We start from the raw sequence: 7,500 nt of genomic DNA on the forward strand, positions 1-7,500 counted from the left end.
TATCTGTCAGAAAAAAGCAGAATTGAATTTCCTATTTTTTTTGTAAATTCAATACAATATTAAATAATAGGAGACTTTAAATGAAAGTCTCTTTATCGTATCCATTCTCCATCATCATATTGTCGGAAAAAAGATATCGTATGTAGCCATATGGAAATTGGAAATAATTGGTACATTAAGCCATGATCTGATAGATATCTTATATATAAATTGATCTTGTGTTCTGGAATCAAATCAAAGAAAGATATTCAAAAAAGGGCTCTTATTTATGTTGTAACTTTGACTAAACCTTTCTCGGGAAGGAGAGGGAATACTCCTCTTCAATATCCTAGGAACAAGAAAATGGAATCGGAAATATCGACAGATTCTTGCGGAGTCCAAAAAAATATGAAATAAAAAAAGCCCACTGTTCCTATTTCATCTCTATCGAATTTGAATATCAGAATAGTGGATATAGTCATGATTCAATGGGTTAGGTCTACTTACTTTTTTTTTCTTGATTTCTAATTTTTAGAATATATTTGATTGATTGGAATAATAGAAAATAGGAATATTTGACAATTCAAGAGACGACTTATCATTATTCATTAGAATAAAAATTCATTAGAATAAAAAAGTTGTTCAACTTTATTTTAGAAATAGAAATTTCTTTTATAACTATAATGAGTATACTATAACGCATGATAATGATAACTTATCATAATAAAAATGATATAATTAGTTCCTTTTTTTGTTATTTTATTAATAACAATTTATTAAAATGACAAATATCAATAATATCCCTATTTTTTTTTCCGTTCAAATATGAATAATACCGATGAAGTGAAGTTTTATGAACAAAAAGCCCCTTATCGGATTTGAACCGATGACTTACGCCTTACCATGGCGTTACTCTACCACTGAGTTAAAGGGGCCCTTAGATTGGATAGATTGGATTTCTCAATGCGTCACTACTATGCAGATAAAATCTATCTATATAGATATATTATATCTCTATATATATGCAGTAGACTCAGAATAGCTAGTGGCTCATTCAGTAACGAAAAATTTTATTTACCTAAGGAATATAGGGTCAAAATTGGATTTGATCAATATCAATGCAATGAATTGTTTCAAGGACGACCTTAATTGACTCCTATTCAAACGAAATTCATTTGATTGATATTACCTACCAATTCGACATAGATCCAAGATATTTCATCGAATCATATGTCATATCATGAAGAGATTCAACCTGTCCTCTGAATCAAACAAATTATTAAAGAAAAAATTTCGATAATTTTTTGATCCCCTCCCCCAATTTATTGTTTGTTAATTTCTGTGAGATAGAGATACTTCTAGCTCATCTTAAATTAAGTAAGGAGTGAATAATCAATGACTGAAAGGAGAAGAACTGGAGTTTAACCCCCTTGGGAGACAGACCAATCGCTTCCGGAAAGAATCCTATACTTTGTATTACTGTTCTTTATTTTTCTTTATTTTCTATTTATTATTTTAATTATTTAAATGAAATTTCATTTTCAATTTTTTAAATAAATTAAATAAAATAGACTAGATTTATATATATAAATATCTAAAATATCTAATTTAAACATATAATTATTTAAACATATAATTTAATTCTCTTTTTTTTTTATTTTATATAATTAGAAAAATTTATTTCTAGATTCTAGAATAGAATGCTTGTTATTTGTTATAGAATTGCGATTAGATTAGAATGAACGATTTCTGAATAGAAAAAATGACGAATCAAAAAATTTTGTGGAATTATGGTATGAAAGACGAAAAGATCTTTCGGGTCTAGTCAGACCATTACATTATATTGACAATTTCAAAAAACTGCTCATACTATACCATGAGCATAGTATAATATGAGGGCGGTCGGGCAAGTATGCCCCCATCGTCTAGTGGTTCAGGACATCTCTCTTTCAAGGAGGCAGCGGGGATTCGACTTCCCCTGGGGGTAGGGTACTACGAAAGGAAGTTGATCATGGATTATCAATAAGCCTAGAATTGATTCTTCCTGGGTCGATGCCCGAGCGGTTAATGGGGACGGACTGTAAATTCGTTGGCAATATGTCTACGCTGGTTCAAATCCAGCTCGGCCCAAGAATTCGCGGATCCACCATCAAATGATATAGACTCTTTGTTCTTCATAAATTCCGGCTACGAAAGAATAAAAAAAAAAGGTAAAATTTTTTCATATATCCCTACCGCTTTATTTGCTCTGTTCTATTTATTTGTTCCTACAAATTAGAATTTTCCTAACAATCTAATTTCCTATCAGGATTTCTACTTATAAAGTGTAAGGAAAAGAGTAAAGAAAAAAACGATTTTTTTTTTCGTTTTTTCATTGAAAAATTTATTACCACTTGACTTGGAAATAACGAATGGATTACTAGTAATCCATGTTGCTCTCACTAAAGTACCCACCCATAGAGATAGCAATATATCACTCGCGCCTCTCTTACAGTTACAAGACGGCGATTCTAATCTAAATAGCAATGGTTTCCATACAATCATAAGAATATGTATACTCTACACCTTATTTCCCTGGGATTGTAGTTCAATTGGTCAGAGCACCGCCCTGTCAAGGCGGAAGTTGCGGGTTCGAGCCCCGTCAGTCCCGACGGAATCAAAAAATACATTAATTCATTTCTATATTTGAATGGGAAAAGGATACAAATAGCGAATTTGATTCCCAGGGGACATTCCTCTTTTTTTATTTTTCGTTTGACATTTCTCATCAACCAAATACGAAAATTTCCATTACCTCACCCAATAATGATTGCTGGTAGAGAGACGTATGTGGATTGCTACAATTATTGGTAGCATCATATTTTTGATTCCAAGAGATACCGATAACGTACTGGGTCTGGCTTTTGCGATTGCTCCCGATGCGTGTAAGAGAATAGATTACCATATATTTGAATTACCATATATATAATATATACCGGTAACGCATACACAAATAGAATTCATTTCTTGTACGATCCAAAATGAATTTAACATAATTAGAATACTTTGACTTTTAAGATTCAAAATTTTTCCTTTTCTGGTTCCGAGTTTGTGTAACTTCAATTACTAGTTTGAATTTGAAACAATCTATCTCATTCAAATTGAACACTGATCTTTTGATATATGCGTCCCATTATGAATCCAAATAAAGAGTATATTAATGAAATAAAGATCACAACCTCTCTTAGAGAGGGGGATGAATAATCTTTTTTTTATAAAAAAAGGAGGGGTACTTTCGCAAAAAGAAAAATTCGAAAATAGTGATTTTAATAGAATATTAGATCTTTTTTTATCCCTTATACTTATACTTGTACTTATGTTTATCATACTTATTTGTTTTCCACAAAAATTAGATCATTAAAAAAAGTACTTAACCCCTTCTTCTCTATTTCGCTTCTATTCTTTGTTTGGTTTTGTTTGTAACCAATGGAAATGTAAGGGCGGTTAAATGATACTTATACAAATAATTGTATAAGAAAGGCCATGGCGATAGGTTATAGAAAAACAAGAATGGGAGAAATCCAAATACAAAAGAAAAAGAAAGGGGTTGGATCAGGGATCCAATTTTTTATTCGGTATGGATAAAAGATCTTCCTATGTTATACTATTCAATTCTCGACGATGAATTGATTTGATAGCTCAGATATTGTTATTCATGATATTGATCCGATTCAATATCATCGAGGTGTAATTCATCCCATTGAATCGACGGGCGAAAGATTTATCATCTCTATGGGATTAAATCCCGAGTTATTGCCAAATAAAAAAAAACAATGAGATTATGGAAGTAAATATTCTCGCATTTATTGCTACTGCACTTTTCATTCTAGTTCCTACTGCGTTTTTACTTATAATATACGTAAAAACAGTCAGTCAAGGCGATTAATTTGAATCAAACTTGACTTCTTTTCTTAGTCAATGGTTGAAGAAAAAAAAGGATTTTCATCTCGCATCTTAAATGAAATTAGCGGACTAGAATCGGCGGTATAGTATTCTATGAGATCCGATAGCTAGAGCTAGTATGGTAGAAAGATTCATATATTTCTTTCTACCATACTAGCTATTATTGTAATGTAATAAGTTGTACTATATATACTATATAAAAATACGGGATTAATTTAATATAGATTAAATCATAATATATATCTTCTTGATATACCTATTGATATAGGTAATGTACATAGCATTACCCTTCTATTTCTTTGCTTCATCTATAATAATCACTCGAAAGGCAATTCTTAATATTACGGTTCTAGTTCCTAGATTTCAGATTATTTTCAATAGGAATTTCGGTATCCATCGAAAGAATCAATGAGGAAAAATGGTATGGGCGTATATTAATAAAAGAAAATTGAGTAATTTTCTTTTAGCATTCCGAAGAAGTAATTGATCGAACAGTAAACGGATGATCCAAAAAGGTTCTCTGGGAATTTCTTCAGATTTTGAAAAGAAAGACTAAAATCCATCAGTTTTAACTCTTGAGTCATGATATGAAATGAGTCAACAAAGCATAACATAAATACAATTTTTCAAATAAAATAAAAATAAGAGATTAAGAGATAAAGTAAGTGCGCAATATGTGACTTGCCCAAGGTAAGATCTTATTATGCGCAGTCTCTCTTTGAAAAAACCGCTATGTATATCTTATTTCCCATACAAGGTGCGTATCCACGTCATAACAGAACTTTTTTTCTCTTTGACCAGTAAAGAGAAAGAGGTAAATAAAAATCAAATAAAAAGACTTGCAAAACGAGCTAGAAAAGAATCGATACGGTTTGATTCCTCAAACCAATTAGTAGTACCTCTAGAGTCCACTTCTTCCCCATACTACCAGTGAAAGGGAAAATGTAAAGACTACCATTAACGCAGCCCAAGCAAGACTTACTATATCCATGTAATTTATGTCCCCTATATCTATATCTATGAAGGAATTATTCCACTATTGTTCACTAATAATAGTGGAATCACTGTCGCAGAGTCAAAAAGGGATTCTGACCCAACACCGTTGATGAAAGAATCCAATAAATTCGCTTCTAACAAGTTCTTAGAGGATATGATTTTTCTAGTAGAATCGGAAAAGGCTAACCACAAGCAAAATAGGCAGTGACCCCTTTGGAAGTATCAAGGGAATCGAATCTTCCTAAGATGTAGGAATAAGATGTAGGAAAAATAAGACCTAGTCTTTCTTTTCTTGTGCTTAATCTTAATTAAGATTTAAGGGCTAAAAATATCGAATCAAGATAGATCAATCATTATCTATCACATACCTTTATTTCCGATTTGATCTAATATTTCCCATTTGATCGAATCCTTACTGTCTAAAGGTTGTTTCTGTGAAAGAATCGGAGGACCGCCTATTCCATTCTTGACTAGGGTTTATTGAAAATAAAGAATTGATTTTTGCATTTGATATAGAAAAACCAATTTTCCATCGAATTAAATAGTTATTGAATGCCTCAATACTTAGAGACTGCCGTGAGTCTGTATAGAAAGCATCTTCAGCCCTTTCCACAACCACTAATTAGATTTTTCGTCGGACTATCCAATTTAATTCAAAACCTAGTAATTAAAACACTCCATTACATTAGTAGTGGAAGGGAATTGGTAAATCTTTATATAAAAGTCCTTCGACTACTATATCCTTGAATCCTAGAGGCAAGGATTTACAGCACTTTAGCTCTAGAGAACCGAACTTCCAGATGTTTAGAATCGAGCAAGTATCAAGAGTCCCCTTCCTCCGTTTGCTTCTGCTCAGGAAAAATTCAGCGAGTTATATCAGTAAAATCAAAAAAATAAGGGATTTCGAGTTTTTTGTTAATCAGGCGACACCCGGATTTGAACTGGGGAAAAAGGATTTGCAGTCCCCCGCCTTACCGCTCGGCCATGTCGCCAAAATGACACCATACGAAATAGATGAAAATATTCTACCTTTGCTTGGGGTGGAGGAATTGCTAAACTTCTTTTTTTTTATTGTACTTTCATCTTCTATCTAAAAACTTTCCCTCTCTTTTATATTGAAAAACAAAATGTGGTTTTTCAGTCACAAAATCAAAAATTCGAGACAAATTGGAACCATTAACTATTAAATGTGACTGTAAATTCATAAATGATTTTTGGATTTGAATCGAAAGTTGTCTTTGAAAGATTGATGCTTTTCAATAAAAAAAATCCTTTCCAATTTCAATTATAACAGCAAATAGAAGTATATGTAAACCCCAGAACATAAATTGTTCTACAAATGAATGGGTATCCTATCTATATATGATGCCTATAGGCAATTCTCAGGAAATTAATTGTAGTCCTTCAATTTTTCATTGAATAGATTGAATAGAAAATCTAAATTTTTATATAGTGCTTTCCCGAATAGAACTCAAATAAGGGAGGAAATCAATATAGATAGTTATCTACACATGTTTAATAAATACAAGTCCTCTTATTATGTTATGCACTTCAATCGTATTCTACTAAAAAAAAAATAGGTAAAAAGATCTTTCTTTTATGAGAATTCTTTGTTGTTTGTTGAACAATGGATAGAATCCACGAAAAGGTTAAGTGCTCAAAAAACATCAAACAAAAATAGAGAGTTGATGGTTATTATGTCTTTATCTTATCGAACAGATCAAATCCTGAATCCATTTATTTTTTTGGTATCCAATAGGATTGGAATATGTAATATCATAAAAATGGTAGAAATTGAATCACTTTTTTTGAGATTCTAGACAAAAGTCCATAAGTCTAAGTGGCATTTATCAATTCCTTTCCATTTGTATCTGTTACAAATTCAAATTTGAGTATAAAATTCTCTTTTTTCCTCCGTTCAGATGCATTTTATACATTACATATATGGAGTTGGTTAAAATTTCATGTGATTCAGTAAACACAATAGAAATTCCATCATTGCTAGATCAATCCATATGATTTAATGAAAAATGGGTCAATAATGGAATTTTTTCGATTAATAGGAAATTCAAAATGCTCGGGGATGGAAATGAGGGTATGTCTACAATACCTGGTTTTAATCAGATACAATTTGAAGGATTTTGTAGATTCATTGATCAGGGCTTAACAGAAGAACTTTATAAGTTTCCAAAAATTGAAGATACAGATCAAGAAATTGAATTTCAATTATTTGTGGAAACATATCAATTGGTAGAACCTTTGATAAAAGAAAGAGATGCTGTATATGAATTACTCACATATTCTTCTGAATTATATGTATCCGCGGGATTAATTTGGAAAACCAGTAGGGATATGCAAGAACAAACTATTTTTATTGGAAAGATTCCTTTAATGAATTCCCTGGGAACTTCTATAGTAAATGGAATATACAGAATTGTGATCAATCAAGTATTACAAAGTCCCGGTATCTATTACCGGTCAGAATTGGACCATAACGGAATTTCGGTCTATACGGGCACCATAATATCAGATTGGGGGGGAAGATTAGAATTAGAGATTGATAGAAAAGCAAGGATCTGGGCT

The 7,500-nt window shown here is 31.6% G+C and overlaps 3 non-coding genes across 3 annotated transcripts; 1 reads left to right on the top strand and 2 right to left on the bottom strand.

The window, feature by feature from the left end:
- Positions 1-842: 842 nt before the first annotated feature.
- Positions 843-914, bottom strand: TRNAT-GGU. Its single transcript has one exon. It is a non-coding gene; the product is annotated as a tRNA-Thr (tRNA).
- A 1,641-nt stretch (positions 915-2,555) lies between these two features.
- On the top strand, positions 2,556-2,629 carry TRNAD-GUC. The gene has a single exon. It is a non-coding gene; the product is annotated as a tRNA-Asp (tRNA).
- Positions 2,630-5,838: 3,209 nt separating this feature from the next.
- Positions 5,839-5,909, bottom strand: TRNAC-GCA. Its single transcript has one exon. It is a non-coding gene; the product is annotated as a tRNA-Cys (tRNA).
- Between the last annotated feature and the right edge of the window lie 1,591 nt (positions 5,910-7,500).

This window comes from Punica granatum, unplaced genomic scaffold, assembly GCF_007655135.1.
Source record: "Punica granatum isolate Tunisia-2019 unplaced genomic scaffold, ASM765513v2 Contig00537, whole genome shotgun sequence".
Lineage (NCBI taxonomy): Eukaryota > Viridiplantae > Streptophyta > Magnoliopsida > Myrtales > Lythraceae > Punica > Punica granatum.